Source organism: Pezoporus wallicus, unplaced genomic scaffold, assembly GCF_028554395.1.
Source record: "Pezoporus wallicus isolate ANWC-B61680 ecotype Strahan unplaced genomic scaffold, APGP_CSIRO_Pwel_v1 contig_7204, whole genome shotgun sequence".
NCBI lineage: Eukaryota > Metazoa > Chordata > Aves > Psittaciformes > Psittacidae > Pezoporus > Pezoporus wallicus.
Window position 1 is genome coordinate 956219 of NW_026634996.1, and position 22510 is coordinate 978728.

Consider the following 22510-nt stretch of genomic DNA (forward strand, 5'->3'; position numbering starts at 1 on the left):
TGAAATTATTTCTCTTTGAATTATCTGAATTTAAATTACAAATTACCTTTCATGTTTCGTCTCAAAATGTTCTCTTAAATTATATTAAGAATCATAGTCCAGTCAGCCCTTAGAAAATCTATTTAACATAATTTAATGCAACAACATCTTTAAGGTACTTTATACATTCTTTTATAACATTTCAGGCCTCACTTTCTATGTATTTATTACATTTTATCACTCAGGCTTACCTCAAGTGATAACTGCCTTCCAGATGTATAAAAACAGCCATTTGAGGAAAACTAGTTCTAAAGACAATAATTTTCCTTAAGCAGAATAATCGTTACTTAATATCTGAGACAATTAATCACTTCTAACCTGGTGAATTTACATGTCTACTTATTCTGCACATTAGCAATGAGCAGGTTTTAATGATCTCACTAATCAGGCTGAGAATTTATCACTGCAGATTGCCAGAGAATATGGAAACCTCTTAGATTTTGCTAGTAAAGGAAAAAAAAACAACAAAGAAAAACAACAAAAAAAAACCCGAACCTTTACCTAATCTAACAGTTCTACTTTACTGGCTATCTAACCCTCATACGAGAATTACAATTACATTATTTCACTATTTTCTGGACGAAGCCCCTCCTCCACCCTCCTTGGCAGCTCAGCAGGAAGTACCAGCAGCACCACCCCAGTATCTCTGGTGGACCTTGGAAGATACCTGAGGAGGTTCCTTTATGCAGGTGCAACATAGTGCTACTCAAACCCAGAAACACATGCCTCCAAAGTCTGAGCTCACCTCCTGAGAGGGAGGTGGCATGGCTGCAGGTGCTGGATCACAAACACCAGCTCACTGAGAACTGCTCTGGTATCACAGCCAGGACTTTGTTGGGAAAAACCCTCTTTTCTCAACAGGAGGCACAAGTTAGCACTTCCCACATCCCAGAAGAGGTAAGAGCTCAGTACTTGGCAAGGACAGCAAGGAAGTGGTTCAAAAGAAGTTTGCAACCAGAGGAGATGGGGACATGGGAGACATAGTACTTGGCTGAGATCCTATGGGCATTCTGAAGCAAGTGCTTTGTCCCCAGAATTATCAGAATAAGGAAAACATACAGCTGATAAAGGTAAGAGACAAAAAAAAATTATCATAAGATTTTGTGATTTTGAGTAAGACCCATTACTTTTGCTTTGGCTTTGTATTTGCAAAGGAAACAATTTATTAATAACTAGTGCGGTTCAATTTGGTAAAAAAGACATGCCCTTGAACAAAAAGGTTTTCTCGGTACTGATGCTATGTGTTCATTAATAATCAGTACCTTTTCAGACAAAAAATAGTAAAGAATCTTTTGTCAGTAAGCATCTGTGAAGCCAAAAAAAAATGCTTATGATGAGCCTAATTTTAATTGAGGATATTACATTTCTAAACACAGTTTTGTTTTTAATACTTTCGAGTCAGAGAGAAGAACTGATATTTTATACCACTGAAATCTATTAAGCACTATTAAAAGTATCTTTCAACATACAATATAAATATTTTGAGAGTAAGTGAAAGTCTGAAACAGAAGTTGTACTCACAAAATTTCTAATATATTTCTAAATATCTATATTATCCAGTAAATCTCACTGTAAACAACAATGTGTTAAGTAACATTTTTCTCAAAATGAGTCAGTTGCGAGGTCCAACAAAATAAGAATAGTTCCAAAGTAAGATGTGGTAGAAGGGCACCTTTAAATGCTGACTTTGGAAAGATATGCTGTTCATGTATGGTCCTTACATTGCCCAAATAAGTCATATAATCATACTGGAGGTAGAAATTAACATCTCTTTATTAACGTGTACTGATACCCCTCATTTCACCCACCAATAGCATGAGGTAATTACTTTTGCCTCATCTGGATCATGCTCATTAAGAGCAACATTATTTCTCTGTCAGAGTTTCTTTATCTCTCATCTTTCATTTCGAGGTTGCAAAATCCTCAAACACAAACCCCAAACCATGACAGTTTTATTTTAAAAACCTTCAGTGAAAATTAAATAGCATCGTTAAGATAGCTGTGTATGTCCAGATCAAGTAAAATACAATTTGTCTCCCTATTCACTAGAATATCAGATTATTTCTTAACAAAAGAAGATAATTTTATAGAGCCTTGGTTCTTCTGCTGTGTCTCAATAGGCTTAGGAGAGCATATATCCACTAAATTTACTTCAGATCTACTTTAACAGCTTAGAGTCATCACTTGCTCTCAGTCAGAAACAGAAAACACACTGACTCTGGTACAAATGCTGAAAGACAGCACAGATAAAAAGAAAAATACACCTGTCTACTGGAATCTGTAGTCCTGCCATCACTGTAGAGTTAGGAAGCCAGAATGCATGTAAAAAGGCCAAGATTTTGCCATCTAAATACCCATAAAAGTAATTAATTGAAGATCATGCTATTAGATTCACAATAAGGAGGTAGTAATTGAGTTCTAAGGCTGCAACAGGTTTCTTTTAAGACACTGGTAAAATTATTTCATAGATTTGGGAATGTGTTCCTAGTCTTAGCCCAAATATTTCTTAACAGTACCACTAACAATGAACCAAATTGCTGTAAGAAAGGTCTAAAGTACTAAAATACTTTGCTGAATCAAGATTTTTGAGTTGCAGTTTCCTAAATGAAGATACTACCACATCTTCCCCTCCCTTTTCTCAACAGAACTGCTACCTGCCATATGCCCAGTTTTATTTCTATGAACAATCTCCATTAGTACAGATAAATGATTTAGCACAATTAATCCTGAGCTTATTTGGGTTATCCTAGTTTTTCAGTACAAATACTAATGGTGTATCTTTGCCATTTTTAATAATACTGTGAACTTCAGCTCATTTGAAAAAAAAAACCAAACAAATTTTGTTAGAACTCTCTCCCGAAGTCTTATGGATCCAGTGATAGGAAGGAACCAGTGAGGAGTACATTAGAGGATAAAGAAGTACTAATGTAATTGTCCCTGACAGAGAAGAACAGGCACAAGGCAAAAATCTGTTTTATAGCACCCTTTCCAGTAATAGAAAATTGCTGTTGATACCTTCTGAGATATTGCTAAAATATTTTTTTCTGTGATCTTTGAAGCTTGTTTCTGTACAGACATATATATAAAAAAATAGCCTGTTACTGGAGGACAAAGTGATAAAAGAGCCAAAAAACAAACAAAAACTTAAGTTTAAATCCTGTATCTAGAATTCAAAACCACTCTTCACTTTCCCAGCGAAGAACTGACCTAAAAACCCCTCAGAACGTACCAGACTCCAATCTTCCTCTAGATGTATAAAAGCAATAATGATTTGCACAGATATTTTATATTCAGTAAGTAGCTCAGATGAATGAGAAATTATATAAACTTAAAAATAGTTTGACTAAGCCATTAAGATGCAAATCATCACACTGAAATGTCTCAGACATGAAACTGCAGGCACAAGTTTATGTTGAAATTTTTCTATAAAGAAAATCTGTTTGTTTGCTTTTTTTCTCCTGACTTGTGGTTAAATTACCTCATGTTTGGTTTTAGTACTTAAGGTAGCATGAAGGCAAGACTACAAAAGAAGTGCAAGGTGTTTTTTGTGTTTGTTAATTATGTTAAAACATTTAAAGGTCTTTACTGTCCGGGAAGGTCAGAAAAAGCAATCTGTGAATTTTCCTTTAGTTCTGTCAGCAGTCTCCAGACCATCACTTGTGTAGCAGAAATTTCAACACTTATGTATTGTTTTGCCAAGCAAATCTGGGCAGGCTTCCTGCACATAGGGTATGGAGATGGGGTAGTAGTCAGACACAAACCTTTCATTGCCAGTGCTCATGGCTGCTCCTAAACTACCTTTTAAGAAGTAGTACTGGTAAAAATATAGCAAAATCACACCTCCAAATCCTGAGACAGGTGCTCTAGTGGAGTATATGGTGTCATGACAGAAACATGGTGAGAAACAGACTGCATGCATAATTACTAATGCTGTAAGCCTGTTCAACGGAGACGCAAATCCCCAGGAAAACTTAGGACAAGTTTTGGCACTTAACAGCATACCAAGAGTGATCCCTAAATAGGCCCTATAAGTGTGAAATAAACTCAGGATCTCCTTGGCATCTTTGCTAGCAGAGATAACAGAACTGTCACCCTGTTTGTAAGGTTGAACACCAAAACACTCCATTCTTCAGCCCGATGAGGCCCTCCTCCACCTAATTCCTTCATCAAAATTCAGTGGTGCACGATGCCCCACACACTCTTAACAAAAGCATAGTAGCTGTCTCACCCATTTCCTACAATTTCCAGGAAGCATAAAGAGTGTGACTGTCCCACAACAGAGTGGGAGCCAAGAGTGAAAAGTTACCCAGCAGAGGTGGTACCCTCACCACTAAGTGCTGTCCCACAGTACCTAATCAGCACACAGAATCAGATGCTAGTGTTAGAGGACACCAATGTTGTGGCAGCAGCAAAAAAAGCCCAGGACCCACCCAGGGGGTCCATTCAAGAACAAGATAAGATGGAGCCAGAAGCGACTGGAGCTACAGTACAGGTCTGAGAGGCCCAACCAGAAAAGAGTGCTGGAATCAGGCTACGTACAGCATAGGTCCAAGATCCTTCCAGGCAGCACAACCATAGACACAGCTAGAGACCAATGTACCTACAACTCAGTTTAGGGAAGCACTGAAGGCCCCCACCTGCACTGAGATAGGGTTCCTAGGCCCATAGGCAGAGGGTGTAGGTGGAGGCCCCAGGTGAGGCTGGGCTGGGTTATTAAGGCTTATGGGTGTCCTCAGGGCCCTGGCAACTGTACCAGAGTGATTAGAAAAGTCATCCAAGATGATGAAATACTTCAACAACTGGGGATTACATTGTTATGTGTTTTGTCAGAGTGGTGGATCAACTTGGGTTTTGTTATTTCTGTTTAAGGCTGTACTCTTTTGCGAAAATAGAAAACAAGCTTCACTAACAAAGAGGTTTGCTAGGCCTGGAGGAAGATTAATCTTCCTCATAAACCTAGTTAGTGTTTCAATAAATCAGCACAAAACCTCAGGTGTTTCAATCTGAACCAAGATATTGCTTGGACCTCACTTAGGATGAACACAATCCATTCAATCTTAATCTTGCACATTCTGAATTCAAGCTCCAGTCCAAGGCATTTTGTTTCAAGAGACTTTTCCATCCACACAAGTTCACATTCATCTGCTTTAACTCTTTAGTCCACGTAGACCAAGCTTGAGAGCTGAGTAACGCACTGTATAACTCACATGGAGAAAGAGGGGTGAAAAAGGGGAGGAACTTCCTTCATATCGTGCTTTATTCCACTGTGAACACTCACTATTTTTTAAAATTAAGGAAAACTTACTGAGGGAAAATATGGCATTCTATGGCTTTGCAGATCTCCCAACGATTTATTTTACAAATACATTTAAAAACATTTACATTCCTGTGTTATTAAATGGCTTTAATTTCGATTTACTTAATGTTTTCCATACATCTTAATGTGCTACAAAATAATGTAGAAACTGTTACTCTGCTTTCTTGACCACATTTAACCTGCAGTAATTTGCATTTGGACATCAGCCCACGGTAAATTTCTCTATATCTCATAACATTTTTGTAGGTAGGGTCTGAGTTAGTATCTTGACTTTATGATCCAAACTGCATAGGCAGTAGTGAAATGTTTATAGTTTTCTTGATTACATCTTTCCATTTCACACTTAATATACCATTGCTATAAAGTGGACTCATTGCACCTTCCAGAGCTGTTGTTTCAAGCTATTTGCAGAACAGAGCACTGCGTCTGTTTATACACTGTTGGTTTTTGGATGTTTTGGCCATAGATGAGCATATCTCTTGCTGTCTGCATCTGTATTGCCCAAGAGAAAGAAAGCTTACTAATGCAGATGAAATCTCTAGGTATCTAGATATCCAAATGTAATAAATATCAACATTTTTTATTTAAATAAAAGATTAGATTCTGGGAGACAATTCCATGGAAACAGGAGGTTTCCATGACAAAACTGCAATCATAAAACATGCCAAACCTTAAATATTGAGTAGATTTTTAGCAAATATTAAAAAGGCAGCAGCAGATTTATTAAAGCTTCTGAATTTATGTACAACATGTGCGGGATTAACAGTTTGCTGGTTTCAGATGTTAGTCTGCCTTGGTTTACCAAAGTTCTGTACAACTGATCACCCAGACCATCAAGAACAGCTTCAAGACCATAACTGGATGAGTCAAGCTTTTGAAGCAGGAAAGTAATAAAGTATGACTTCTGAATATCAGTAAGAACTTTTACAAAGTAAGAGCTCAGATGAATAATTATTTTTTTACAGCATTCAGGTAAATGTGGAGATTCAGAGGAATTTTCACAGTAAATATGAAGTTGTTTGAAAACTCATAGGCAAAGAAAACAATGCCATTTAAAAGAACAAGAGCGTAGCTACTTTATGATAGACAGGCAGACAGACAGATAGGTACACAGGCAGGTTAGGGGCCAGCACAGGCTACAAACCATGGACCAGTGGGTACCTGCAGGCCAGGGGGTCCATGCCCTCCCTCCCCTCTTTGCCATGGTGGGCACAGTCCCAGCATGCCCCAGTGAGCTGAGCATGAGGGAACCATGCCAGGCAATACCCAGGCAAAACCGGTTCCAGGGCAGTGGGTTAGGTCAGATCAGCCCATGGCTAGGGCAGGCCTGGGGTCAAGGGCTGAGGCTCTGAGATGCTCTTGAGCATGGAGGAAGGTCCTCACCAAGTCATCTCCTGACTGCCTCTCATCTGGTGTCTGCCCAGTCTCTGTGTGGGAGGATATTTCTGGGTCCTACTCTCATGGCTGCCTTTTCTTTTCCGCCAGCTGCCCTCAGGGAAGTTTCTTTAGCATTTTGTTTACAGTTCCTGCGCCACTGTCATTCATTCGAGATGTATCTTGGTTTTCTTGTGAGGTACATGGTCCTCCTTAGTTTCTGCCCTCAGGATTTTGTGGTCCCCAGTATTTCTAGGACATGTTCCTCTCATGTCTCACCTGCATGTCCAGCCATTGCAAATACCCATCAGAGCAGAAATAGTGTCATTGGCATGCATTGCTCTCACATCTGGGATTTTGAAAGAGTAACACCCTTCATTAGTGTAAGAATGTTCTCAAAATAGAAATACAAAAAACATATATGTGAAAACACAATAATCAGGCACTACAGATTCCCTGCTATCCTCCTCCTTTTGCACATTTGTCTGAATGTGTGAGTACATGTGTGAGAGATGCTGACAAACAATAAAACTTACACCAATGTGTTTGTACTCTTACTGGCAGTAATTCTGTATGAAGCTGACATGAAATTTTGAAGCCTTATGAGAAAAAACATGTCTTCATATGAAATTAATGCCCACATTTTCTTTGTAGTTCAGTTTCTTTTTTACCCTTCAGCCCCTTCTGTATCTTGTTGTAGCAAGTGTAAACATTAAAGTTTTGCATGTTATGTTCCTAAATCAGTTCAAAAGACAAACACTTCACTACACTTCCCAGAACTGAGGGAGAACTTTGAAAGAAAATTTATTGTTTTGCAACAGAATGGAATTTCTTTCAGTGGACACATGCAAAGTTGCAGGCATATTACAAAATTATGCTGCATTTAGACTGGTGTATATTTGGCATAAAGCAAACCAGGAAAAACGTAAAAAAATCCCTATGATCCTTCATGGATGTGTAAAGGATGAATAACATAGAGCTGCCAGGTATTATTAGTACAGTTCTGTTAAACTTTGAGCTTACATCAAAACAGTTTTGCAGCCATCAGATTTTATGTAAGTTAAATAAGTAACCTCATTTTTCAAAAACACCAGCTGTCATTTGGATATTTACATCCAGTTTCTGGATTTTGCAAATTGCTCAGCTCCTACTGAGACCAGTAAAAAATAGAACTGTGATGCCTTTAAACTGTTTTAGATCCTGCCAAATGACAGACATAAGGGCTCAATCTCCCTGTCAGAAATGTGTCCATTGGGTGTCATTGCACTAAATTCAGCAGAATTTAGTCTGACTCTCAACAGACAGTACAAGATGATAATCAGCTCCTTCAAAGACGCAACTTGAACTTTGTTGCAAGTGTCCAGCTTTGCATATGTTTTTCTAATGTCAGAACTCTGTTAAGCCAGAAGACAAAACCAGGGCAAAATTTTCCTCTCAGTACAAACCTGTTGCATATACTAAACACATTTCATGCTTGACATTTCCACTGACATTGCTAAGAGACTTGCACGCGGTACAAGTACAGAATTAGCAACACAGATCCATGCTGATGAGAGAAGGGATGAACAACAGCCAAAGCAAAGACTCCTGTAGCAGACATGATGGGTAAGGTTCTAAGTCTTCCAGGAACTTTTGATCTTCTTTTTGCAGAACTTAAGTTTTACTGAATTTTCTCTAATCTGTGCAGACTTGCTGTTTGTTCATTTTTTCTTTTCATTCTCTTTTTATTCTCTACATTATTACATCCTTTATGCGTAATCTTCTTACCATAACTTTCTCTGTTTTCCCCTTCATTACTTACCTACTAATTAAAGTTAGTCCAAGAATATACCAACCCATTTCTGCTGCAACATTAGTCACTCTGTGTCTTCACCTGTCTGGTGAAACGACCGTTGATGCAGAGAGCACCATCTTCTGTGTTTAGACAGTACCTATCATTACTGAAGCCCTGACTCCTTAGTTATTCTTTTTATGTCATTGTGTCCCTTGATCTAATAAGAATATATCTAAATACAGATTAGATAGAATATTCTGTTTTTCTTGACTGAAATTGGAAGATTTCTAGTAATTTCCAAGTTATGAAATGGTATACACACCCAGCATGTGCATAGGCATACATACTCTACATGTTTCACAAATGTCAGTACAAAATTGTCTTATTTGGCTAAAGTAAGGATGGAACATCATATCTAGATGAAATAAATGTAGACAACTTACTTTATACTGAGAAAGAGCATTTACAGGCATAGTATAAGCATGTTTATATGGTAAGCATATTTCTTCTGTAAGTCACAAGCATTCACAATCTACTAAATGCAAAAAAGCCTGTAGAAACTTGTGCCTTCATTCTACATATGTTTTTCAGACTTTTGCTTTTTCTCAGCCATAAATCTCCTCAAGTTATTAAAATCTTATTAAACCCATAATCAAATAAATGCCATGAAGCTGATTACAGGTGACTCAGTGAGCGGCAAAAAGACATACGGTGATACAATTCTTCTAACATAATACATGTTTAGAGTTCAAATCAATGTCTTCCACTGACCAATCAATATCATCTTACTCTGTTTATCGCTACTTGTAAGCCTTTTCAATAATTCTAATTTGAAAGAGTCATTACTGAAATTGTATAGCCATTGATTGTTTAAAGGTTATAGATAGCATGAACAAGATGAATTTTAGATTGAATTAAATCTGTTGAAAAGTTGCAAATTGTGTTTTCTTAAGAAAGTTTCATATCAGTCTTTCAGATGAAATCAACTAGCATAAATCCACTACAACCACAGTATGTTTGCTAATTTAGATCAGTGGGAGATTTCGTTTGTAGAGTAAAGTACCTGCAGGCTACAGAGGGGTTGTACCCTGACCAAGGGCTGAAACATCCCTTTTCATCTTCCCTTGACCTGAGCAGGGACCATATTGGGCAAACGTGGATGCCATTATATGTTCTCTGCCTCTCATATCAGATATCTTATCCAGTAGGACCACACACTTAGTGTATTCCTCCTCCACTCTGATCAGATGCCAGACAGCTTGCAACTGTAAGCTCCAGAGCCATATTAGAAGAATTTGGGGTGAATTTAGAAGTCCAGGCTTTCAAAAGAACAGCTTTCTGTACTCAATGACAGATGTGATCATGCTGCAGCTACTCTCTGTAAAATGCTCATGGTCAGACATTTTTCAAAGACAACTGGGCACTTACCTGGATGTCTCAGAAACAGAGAGACTTTTTAGGTGTAAAGATTTTTATTGCAAATCTGGCCTGTACATAAGTTGCAATAGATAGTACATTTCGGGCTCACAGTGTCATGGCAACTGAGAATTAGATGAGAAATTGTCACTGTGTCTTCTCTCAGATCATCTAAAAGTAGTGGCTTAGCTTATCACTGTCGCTTTTTTTCTGGACAAGATAGATGAACATCATGTGCCATAAATAGAAAACTAAACTCTTAAAAAGGCCAGCTATACAGTATCTGCACTGTTACCATAATTCCCTCTGCAGCAACATTAGCTCTGTGAGTACATTTGTTTCTAGGGCTTTGATGCAGACATTTTTCTGGCCAAATAATATAAATACTGTCAGAATTGTTATAGATCATTTGTATCTCTTAGGATAAGTTAATCACCATAGTCACAGACATGTCTTCCTTTTTCTCCTTTGTTCCCTTCTCTTTTGGGAACTTCAGATATCCTTTCTTGTTTATTTGCATTTATTAGTCACTCTTCTGCATTGCAGATAAATTTAAGTGGAAGTGTCACCTGGTTTGCTCACTGATGGTTCATGCAGCTAAAGATAGATTGTAATCAATAGAAAAACTTCTGTTAGCTTTCCCAAATTGAAGGAAACAGTCCTGTATTTATGCACATACTTACAAGTAAATCCCTGGTAAATCCATCCACTTGAGTTTTGTTGATTTTAGATACTTTTGCAAGTCATTCACATTTTTTACAAGGCTATCTTAACTTGTAATATATGTAATACCACGGGAGTCATGCCTATAACACAGATGTTTCTTAAACCTCATGAGTTTAATTGATAATCACTTCACCTGTTTGCAACAAAAAATTATAAAAATAGAATAACAGACAATGCCTATCTGCAGCGCAGTAACAGTTTTTGATCAGTAATATCAAGTGGCTTCCAAACAGTCAAATTAGAAAGGGACCAGTCTTATGTGCAAATGAAAGTTATGTTCCTCTACCCTTTTTGTGACAATTTAGCTTACACCAAACTAATAATGTTTTGAACTTCTTGAATCATTCTACAGTGATGGAGTCAGGAAAATCCTGACAATCGTTCTTCTCAGTATTCCCTCTATGGTAAAACTGCTGCTACTGAGTGAACAAAAACCACAAGTCCCCTCTGGGAGTTATTTAATGGTTGATATATTTAGGTAGGAACTGTACCATTCCACTTGTTTGCATCAAAGCAGCTAAATAGCTTTTAATATAGTAACTCATTCTGTTTGTAAAAATTAGGACACTAAATCATAGAATCATCATAGAACTGTTTCGGTTGGAAGAGACCTTAAAGATCATCTAGTTCCAACTGCCCTGCCATGGGCAAGGACACCTTCTAGACCAGGTTGCTCACAGCCCCATCCAACCTGGCTTCACTTCCAGGGATGGGGCAGTCACAGCTTCTCTGGGCAACCTGTGCCAGTGTCTTACCACCCTCACAGTAAAGAATTTCTTCCTAATAATTCTCTCTGCTCTATCAAAATTGAGATGTTATCTTGGCCACAGTTATTTCACATCTCTGCACTTTACAGAGTCTTCAGTCCACCTGGAATATGAGAATAACCTCTCATACATGCAAGTGGGAAAGGATCTGTACAGAATCTGTGCTGCCAAACACATTAGAAGGCTTACTTTTTAGAAGAATTTGTTTGAATTGAAACCTGGAGATATTGGTAACTCCTTCTTTAGAAAATAACCTCAATATCAAAGTTGTAAAGTCTCATGGAAAGCTTTCAATAACAAAACCAATGTGTCTTTACAATCACAAGTCTGATAGAAAGAGGAACAATAACAAACAAAACAAATCATGGTCCGAACAGCCCCAAATTTGTGCTTTTCAGCATCTGAATTTCATATGTGGTGCTCCTGCATAAAATGTGTCAAGAGTTTTGGCAAAGGAATGTGGCAAACTACTGCAGGTCTGAAATTCAAATAAAACTAAGCTATTATGTCATCCATATATTCATTAGCCTATGCAAAACTTCAATTTAAATTCAATATTTTTATTAACTTTCATGAATTTATACAAGGATTTATACATGGGAACTCACAGTGAACTTGGATATAGTTAGGAACAGCAACTTTATTGAGGAAAAATATAAAAATCAAAATCTCTCATATGGCTTTAAATGTCCATGTATTAACTCCATTTATGTTTAATGAAAAAGTATGCAATCTTGCATACTTTTTGAGAGTAAAAATTTTTCACTGCATATTTCCTAGAGCAATACAAGTGTCACCTTTCTTTATATTCATCAGATTCAGAAGGTATGTTAGATCTGTGCCTTGACAATGATTTCCAATTTTCAACAAACACGATTTAAGCTGTGTAAGTCTTAGTTGCATGTCATTCTCTGTCTACTTCGAGGCTTCTGATACAAGCATGTCTCCTTCTGCTTTCAGTTGTAGAAGTTGGTATCATAAAATTAAAGACATATTTAGTCACTGAAGTACAGAAAGATAGTAAAGAGAAGCTCACATTAATAATAAAACTGGAAAATTGGTTCAGCCCTCTGAATACTCCTTACCAACCACTGATGGCAAAGGTCCATGCTTATCTGTATTTCTGAAGGAGCACATATTTATTTACCTGTTTTGTTATGATATATGCTAGAATATCATCAGCTTTAGATTTTACTCACCACCCATACAAACATTCAAGTATTTTAGGCATATTCTTCTTACATAGCAAAGTATTTTGTTGTTAAATAAAACCTCATTTCAGTCTATAATAATGCTGCCATGGAAGATGTAAATTCATTCAGCTCTGCACTTTGCTGGTCAGACACACGGACAAATAACAGTATCTTGTCAGTATTTTTTCATACTACTGAATCACTGTATATAAGGCTTAGAGCCTTATACTGTTTACAACTAAAGCTAAATATGAATAGGAAATTACTTAGTTCATAGCATCTAGAGATCAATGAGTAGAATGTAAGGTTATAAAGCTCTGCTGTCAAGTTCTACAGTACAAATTTAGATGCCATCCCCAGTGAGAAATGTTTACGCAAATATACATTTCATCAAGTAAAATGTCTGAAATTGAATTTAAAGACAGGGAGACATTTATTCTCTTCCTTTTTTTGTGTGTGCTTAGTGAAGAAAATGAAATGGAAGGAATTAGAATGATTTAGAAAGCATTGGTTTTCACAAGGGACTAAACTTTCCCATTAATTGCAAGCAGTGCACATAGTGAATGCACATGAACAATATTTAAAGACTCAGCGACTCAACACAACTAAGTTTTTTTCTTTTTTATGTTTCTTTTTTATTTTAATTTCATCTAATATGTACATCCTTGGACAGGGGGAGAGGAAGAGCATTTGGGTCATGGGAGAGGTAAGACCACAGGTACAGGAAGTTTCCTTTTATTCATAATCTTTTCCCAAAGAAGCTATTTACTTCCGAAGTAGGTAAGTACATATTTAATTCCAGCTATCTAAAATACTTAAATGAATCCTCAATAAAAGGACTTCCCTGGGCAACAATTCACACAGGAGTCTCAGCTTTATTATGACAGTACCTTCCTATAGATCAACTGCAATGGAGTTGAATACTTCTCGAAAAAAATATAATAAAAATTTAAAAAAATTGCCTGACGTTAACTACTGGTTGACCATCAGACGGCACTGTTGCTCCACAGAGACGAAAGACGGGGCTGTGCCAACGAATTACCGGAGGCAATACATTAACAGTTATCTTCCAGGTCATTCTCCACCGGTCACAAATCTAGATTGGCCCAGACGAAGCCTGGATTTTTTTTCTGGATGTGCATGGGCAAATGCATGATCAACCACTTCTCAGGGTCAAAACTGGCAAAAAATGGGGGGAAATTGGAACCTGGAGCACTTGGTGAAAGAGTAAAAGGGAAATGTAATTGTTTTGTAAAACTTAAGGGTATGAAATCAAGATTTTAGAACTCAAAATTTCAAAGGGCATTAGCATTTGCATTTTTTGTTTCAACTTTAAAACATATAAAATTTGGAAAATTGTTTTGAAATTAGATTTTAATTAGCACTGTATTAGAATTTTTCCATAAAACATTGTAACAACTATTCTTCATAAGTGATAACTTGGGGGGGGTTAATTGGTAAAGCCATATTTTGGTGGTTATCTAAGTATTAAACAAATCATGTTGCATAGTTTTTAAACTTTTTTACATTCAAATATAACGTATGCACAATATATAACCTACATAAAATATAACGCAATTTTATAATATACAACTAGAATATAGAATATTTGCATATTACATGCTACCTATATATTGTGTATCATATATAATACATTTCAATGAAATACAATAACCTGAAATGTAAAACACATAATAACATAATGTATATATGCACCCATTTATACATATACTTAAATATAACATTCATGTACATAATTTAAGACAAAACAACCAATAATAGTAAATCATACCAATAATAACCAATGATGTAGTCAATCATAATGTATAACTCTCTATAAAAAATGTCTAAGACTTTAAGCCTGAAACTAAATATATTAGCTGTTAACAAAATAACCCATTTCAGTACCTTAATTTTAAAAATTCTGGTTAATGTTACATAACTACAACATTCATGCAAATTTAATGTAATTTTTTCATAAGTATATGCAATATACAGAGTTTACATACACTTATGTCTAAAGGCTACATTTTTAATATAATTGGCATTTTCAGATAATTTTTATTTCCTGCAAAATCTAATTTTTATCTGGCCACCTTACGTTATGTTAGGATTGAAAAATATCCATAATATCTACATAAATTCTACTATGATATATATGAAGACTCAGTTGTAATGCTCCCGAGCTGTGAAAGCTGTGAAAGGTCCTAGACTTATACGCACAGAAGGATATAAAATTGTCTCAGTACAAGTCCTAGAACTCCAACCAAGCTCCAACCTAGTACCTAAAATCTAAACTGAGAAACTTTCTCAAACAACTATGGTTTCTGCTTCTCTGCATGTCCAGAACTGTCTCAAGATCATTGTCCTTGGTAATTTAATATGATTTTAATGCTTTATCCTAGATAAAGGCCCAATCTTCAGGATGAAACTGCAGTGAAGATTACAGCTCAAAGATTGTGAGGTTTGTCTCCTTTGTGCAATAATTTCATTCAAGAATGTTCCCCACACTGAGGGGCTGAGAGTTCAACAGTTTCTTTTTCATTAGGAAGATTATCTATACATGTACATGTACATAGAATATGTGCATGTATGTTATACATACACATGCATGCTTTATATAAAGCATTAAAATATTTGTTAGAGTTTATTTGCAGTAAAAAAAAAGGGGAATTATGAGACACATCTTTCATAACTGCCTGGGACTTCTGTCTAACAAGCCGTTTTGCATGCAGGTAGCTATAAACCATGCTGTTGAACTCAAGACCTTCCTGAGAAAGATAAAAAGCCTTTAGCAGGACATAGGAAACAGAATGATCTCACTTAATCGGCTAACCAAAGACAATCATTAGTCCATTTAAGTTTAGAGCACACTTGTACTGTGTAAGTTGAAGTCTTTTAAAAATACATGTACATGTACACAAGTCTCTTTTTTTTCTGGAAATAAATGCCATATTCTAGCTTCTTGCTGATTTGAGTGTTCAGGTTTACTTTCAGTTTTATTTGTTGCTGTTTTAAGATGGATTAGATAGTTGTATCATCAGATGATATGCATTGAATTATCAGTGATAAAGCGATTTTAATTTCAAAACTGAGAACAGGAAAAGTATTTAATAATTTTGAGATCTATAACAGCTTAGCCCTTATATTAACTAAAATTCTATTTTGAATTGTAAGATTTCTACTCTTTATTAAATGCAGGATAATCCAGCAGCTTTGAAAAAGTGGGTTTCAATGTATCTCCTTGCTCACTGAGAAGAAAAGCTCTAGGTCATATCATAGGCAGATGTAAATCATAGAATTCCATTGAGTTGCACTTCTTTGTAATAAATAAATACCTATTCCTTTTAATCTTGTTAAGTAACCCTATTTATTAAAAAAATACTCTCTTTGCTATTGTTTAAGACAGCATTATAATAAATGAAATAGTACTGGTATTTTCAATAATACAAAGTATAAGATCCTTATTATCTCTTTGAAATCTTACTATGGCAGCTACCAAGAAAAATACCTAGCAATATTTGTTCTTTTTAATATAACTGAGTACACAGAAATGCAGCAAACATTTTTTTGAGATATTTATGACCAAATTTTGAAAATAAAATCCAGCCATTTTTGGGGATTGATTTACAGTCAGTGACTGTAATGGTATTTAAAATAAGGCTGGTTTTTAGAATACTGTAACAAAAAATCCCAAGAAATAGAACTAGTTGCCTAAAAAATGGCCACACACACAAAAGACCTAAAGCTATCTATTTTATCAAACATATGTTCAGACGTAGCTTTCCTATCACCTATAAAAACATTCAAATTTAAGATAAGATATGAAATTTTAGCATGGAAAAACACAACAAAATACTGGAAGTTGCTCTAGAAAAGTTCAAATAAGTGTGAATGACTAGCAGCTGGAGTAATTTACTGTGACTGTGAGGGATATTCCATCACTTGAAGTGTTTGAAACAAGATTAAGTGTCTGGCTAAATGGCATCTACTCTGCTCAGGCAGAAATTACAGGTCTGATATGAGAATTTGTTAGTGTAATTCTGTGGCTTGTTGGATGAGATGGTCACAACAGTCCTCTTCAGTTTCAAAATTCTCTAAAAGAATAGGAATAATGCAAGAATGGAATAAAACAGAAAAAAAGATTTATCAGCCCTTTGCTGTTTTATTATTCCTAACCATGCACTTGAATTGATTGTGTCTGGAATGGAACTGTTTTCTAACAATCGAGAACTGGCATTTCTAATCATTTTTTATGTAAGTTATGCAGGGAAAAAAGCCAAATTCTTTGTGATTCAATCCAGCTGACCTATTTTAGAAGTGTGTTTTCTGAGAAAATGCCATTCTGAAGTGATAATGTCTCATTCAGAGTCTTGGTCTTAAATAAAATTGATCCAGATAATAAATCAGATTAATAGTGGTAATAAGGATGAATGACATCTTAAGGCTTGGAAATGGAAGTGCTGATGCCTACTGAACTTTGCTAGTGGTTGCATACTGTTTTTTCAGGTATGCTATCATAGGCAAATTAAGCAACTTTAGAGGACAGAATAACCTTCTGCAGTCTTTGACTAGGGCACAGAAACTGAACAATCATCGTTGCACATACTTCAAACATTGTACTTACTTTCATGGTGCCTGAATATAGCCCTTGTGCAGTAATGAAAATTTTGAAACCAAGAAGAGCAAAAGTTTTGGTAGGTGCTACAGTCATCCCTCAGACTGCTGTCAAAACAATGCCAGACCATCCATTTTCTGCTTTGGCTGCTTTTTTTTTCAGGCAGCTGCATTGGCTGTGCCTGGATATGCAGGAGGACCTGTCTGATTCTTATCCATCTGTAAACATTTGGATCCAAAAGATCTGAGCTCCTGAATGACTGCAGAGAGCCCCTGCAGTTTCCCTCATTTGGCCCAGCCATTTCAAGTTGATCTCCTACATTCCTTAGTTCCAACACCTAGCTGATGTTCAAAACACCATATAACATTATTATTACCTGTCTTGCCTGTTGACAAAACATAAATTTTTAAGTACATATGTTTCCTTTATGTTATCGACATGTCTCAATTAAAAGCATATCTTGGTTTTTACTCCTCATCTGTATGCTGAAGAAATAGTTTGTCTTTGGAGACTTCCACCCTTCCTTCCCCCCCCTTTTTTTTCCCTATTTTTTAATGTATATATTGATACACAAAGTATAAACTCAAGAAAATTACTTTGCTTAAGGAAGACTCTCTATAGAAGAAAAATGCAGTTTTCCTAAATGAATCTGCATAATTTTGTTTACCCCTTTTCACATAGCAGTTATGGGCAATAGGGAAGTAAAATAGTAAGATATATAAGCAATTCAAGGAGCCATATGAAAAACTGAAGAGTTAATCACAAAGCCAGCATTTTTTTTCCTTCTCCATATTTTTCCAGCATCATTGACTACCCAAACAAAAATAAATATATCATATTTCCACTAGAAGATGTCAGATTCTAAAAACTGTATTTTTTTTCTACTTATCAAATTTTTTCTTTCAGATCCATTCCAAACTTACAATTTCTTTTCCTTATACCACCACACTGTCACTTTACAGTCTAGTTTCAAAGTAAAAGAGAAATCTGTTCTACAGCTGAAACCTCTCCAAACTTGGAGCACAACCACAACCTGTACCTTCAGATTTGGTCTTAACATAGGTTAAGCTTGAATTATGATCTGGTACTTCTGGAAATCCTGTCAATTCCTACATTCTTCTTAAGGTATCAGACAACCAAAGTCAGCCTCTGACATAGGAAGTCTATGGCACAATAAGGAAACCTGGACTCAGGTCAGTACTCAATATGCTGTAGATCTAAGACCAGGAAACATGTAGCTGATCACTAAGTATTATATTTACTGAAGCAGCTTCAGTAAACTTGGCTGTTACCAGACCAAGTCAGAAAAATCCTCAGAAGACATGAGAAAATGTTTGGGTATGTATCCTTATTCCACTCCTTTGGCAAATTACAAAACCAGTATTTTCTACCCTCACTGTTTCTATCACATCGAGATCTTAATACAGCAAACTAAAAATCTGACCTAAGGAGTTATACTTAAAAAAATATTATTACTGCAGATATAAAAATATTCTCTTTTCAAACTTATTAGTTTGAAAAACTGGGAGCATTTAGCTGTGTGACTGCCCTATAAGATATGAATGCAAAAAGTTTTCCTGGCACATATCTGTATAATTCCATAATCTTTGAAATATTCACATACAAACATGCAAAAGAAAGCCTTATGGAAAGAGTAAATATTTAATGCTACAGTATGTTGTCTGTCTTCCCATGCAGTAGGGTGGCTTTTAGTGTGGTGTCCTTGCCTGTGGCAGGGCGGTTGGAACTAGATGATCTTAAGGTCCTTTCCAACCCTAACTATTCTATTATTCTACGATCTATCAATATATGTTACATATGATTTTTGGTGATGATCAAATTTGCCTACTATCACCAGTAAGTTCTAGGAAGTTGTCATTTTGTGAAAATTTTTCATCATTCCTCAAAAGACAGATTATTCCCACTTCAGATACAGGTAACTTTCAACATCCTCCTCTCCCTTACCTCCCCCTTCCCAACTTGCCTGCAGGACAGAATGCCTCACACATTGAAAACTTTCCAGTGATTTAACTGATCTATTACAGCATCTATATGCTTGTGTGCAACTCCTCTGCAATGAGGACAAACCTTCAATATTTACTGGATAATTTTTTTTCATGAATAGATGATGGCAGAAGCAGTAGCTTGGGTTATTCTGAAGAATACATCAACAAACTTCTGTGTATTAATTCCCTCTACACCTTCGTCTGGGTTTCCCAATACTGTTGGAAGGAATTGTCAGAGATTCTGTGCACTTTTCCCTGATCCCTTAATATCTGTAGCAAAAGGAAGTCACAATGCCTTGTTAAATTTGCAATCTGTAATTCCAGAACCTCAGGTACATCCGAGCCAGCTATCTGCAATTCACAATAATTGTTTAATATGTCATAATTTTCAGAATTCAAGTGTTTGTTTTCACTTGGAAATGTAGAGTGGGAAATTCATAATGGCACTGCGATTTCCTGCTAAATTTCCCATCTGGTGATCCTCTCTTACTGACACTACAAAATTCTGGATTTCCATCCATTTGCAGCTGTGGCTCCTGCCCCTGTGCTACCAGAGTTGCACCTGGCAAAGCAGCCTTTTAGAAAATGCTACAAATAGCACAATACGTCATTTTAAATGCTGACAACTTCTGTTGGATTAGGAGGTAACAGCAGGCAGACGATAACTTGCTGGCACACCCTACACAAGCCACCTCCCAAAAAAAGAGTATTTCCATCCTATTTAAGTAGATTTATTGATTTGCTAAAGGCCACAGAACAGATCCATTCTGAAGAAGAGAAGCATCTTTACTGGTATCCACAGGCTAATAAGGCAACTTCAAGCAGCTGTTCTTAAGCTGCATTAAAGCCAGGACAAACCCTCTTAATTAGGCTGTTCCTTCTCTGCCTAATGCCTGTGTTGTGCAGATATTCACTGTAGGAACAGATGAGTTGCTGCTCATCATGCTTGGTGTTTTGAGAGACGACTGCGAATCAATGGCTCAACAATTGCTGGAAGCATTTGAATACATCTTGTTTCTTGGTTTATGATGAAGGCATTTTCCTGGCCCTGCTTTTTGCAACTATTACTTATAAAAAGCAGCTGTGGAGGCTGCTGGACTGAACAGCAGGCACAGCCCCAGGGGACCAAGATCCTATTTCTTGTCCTGCCAGTGGCTTGCTGGGAAGCCCTGCTGAAGTCAATCCCTTCCCCTAGCAGAATGCCCCCTTCCCTAAAGCCCGATTCTAAAAATATGCTGTTGAAAGTATTTCCTTCATTCAAACCATATTATATTAAATACATTAACCTGTACAAATCTGAATCAAAACACTGAACAGCGCTGAAAATGACAAAACAGAATTAAACCACAGTTGCAGGTAAAACTGACGAAAGGGAGCTGTAACTCCATTTACTGTTACTGAGGGTTGTTGCATATCACCTTGGGACCATTTCCACTTTTCATGCCAGACAGAGAGATATTTATTTTGTTGTGAATATCTGGCTTAATGTTTTGCTTCTGAAGTCTCAGAAGAAAAACTTGGAGATGATTTAATCTCTGGAAAATACTCATAAGGACTCTTTAGCTGTTTTAAGACAATATACTTGGCAATTAGTAACTGAATGCAACATGTCCAGATTTCCCACATTACAACTACAGGTAAAAACTCTTGAAACCTATTGCCATACTGCAACACATCACAGATTAAATCAGGAAGTGGATGGGCTCACAAAAGAATCTGTACCATTTTAAGTGGTAACACCTGAAGGTAACTTAGACAATGACAGGTGGTTGATTAGACTTATCGTACTCTCTGCCAAAGGCAATTATGGACTTGTAGTCATCTGATTAGGGGTTTTTCTACTATTGGTGGTTTTGTTAGTTTTTCTTGAAGGTGTGCTGCAAATAGTAGGAGCTGTCATCCTTTTTGAATTTCATCTTCTCTGAAAATCTTTAGTGCTTCCACAGTGTAAAACTGACCCAACAAATGAGACTTTCTCTATCTTCCCAGGACCTATGAGGCTGATGTATTTCCTACAGTGAATGCAAAATCAATCCCCCCCAAGTTAAAATTTGTTTTAGGGTCCTGGACATGTTGGGTGTGCACATTCCCTATGCCTGCTGGCAGGCCCTTAGTGAGATGCATCAGTAACCTCACGTAGCCAGAGGTTCTGGCCAGCCAGAAAATATGCATGATGCTTTGTGCCCCTGAAGTAGCAAAGGCAAGAGGATTAGCAAATCTGTATCTCACTGTAACAAATCTGAGTTTGCACATGAGAAATATTTACTAATGCTATCTGTAGGTGAGGCAAGGGAAAACAAACATCCCATTTGGAGCTCAGAATATTGATTTGAGAACACTGCATACAAAATATGCTCAGAAATTAGTATTTTGTCACATACTAGTACTGTTCTACGTGAAATTGTATTTGAGGAACAACAGAGTCTATGATAACTTGCGTTTTAGTCAACCCAGAATTAGGCAGTTACAGAGTATATGTCAGACTAACAGCCACAGCTCAAACTTTTCTGTGGCCTACACACCACATGTAAATTCATCATTTGTTTCAGATGCATTCATATTTATGTTGCAGAATGGCTCCAAGAGCAAGGCCATGGATCCTTGGAGGCCTTGTGCGTGCAAAGCAAAGTGTAGGCCTCACATGCACGTGACTTAAGCTGAAGGACACACTGTCCTTGAGCTCTGGGGAAGTACCGAGGAACTGAGTTGTGGTTGATGTAATGGGAAAGATCCTTGAAACCAGAAACCAGATGTGGGAGGAGAATGTAAATGAAACCGTTTAGAGCTAACCAATGCTGTTGTGACTAGTAGGCTTATATCCTCCACTACGAGGATATAAGCGATGTGCAACATGAATAAAGTAGAAGCTTGTTTATCACTCATGTTGGGTTGGCGTGTCTTGCTTCTCCTCGCCGTTGGCATATTTAGATAATAATAATTTGTATTCCTAACATTTAAGTATGAAGTTATGGCATAAAGATCCTCTAAAATTGGGTGCATCCAGTCAATCTAAGACATCCCACAGGTATCTGAAATTTCAGAGGGACAAAGATCAGTGTCTTCTGAAAACAGGTTTCACCATGGCATATGAGGGCATAATTGGTGTTAACTTGCAAAAGTGCTCTTTAATGAGATTATTTTCTGTGGTCATAATACAAATATTCATACAGTAGGCATTACATGCGCTTGTCCTTTTCTTGTTTTTTTCTTGGATGTTCATGTATACCCACTGATGTAGGAAATTTCTACGCTAGACTAACCCTTTGGCGGAACAAGTAGT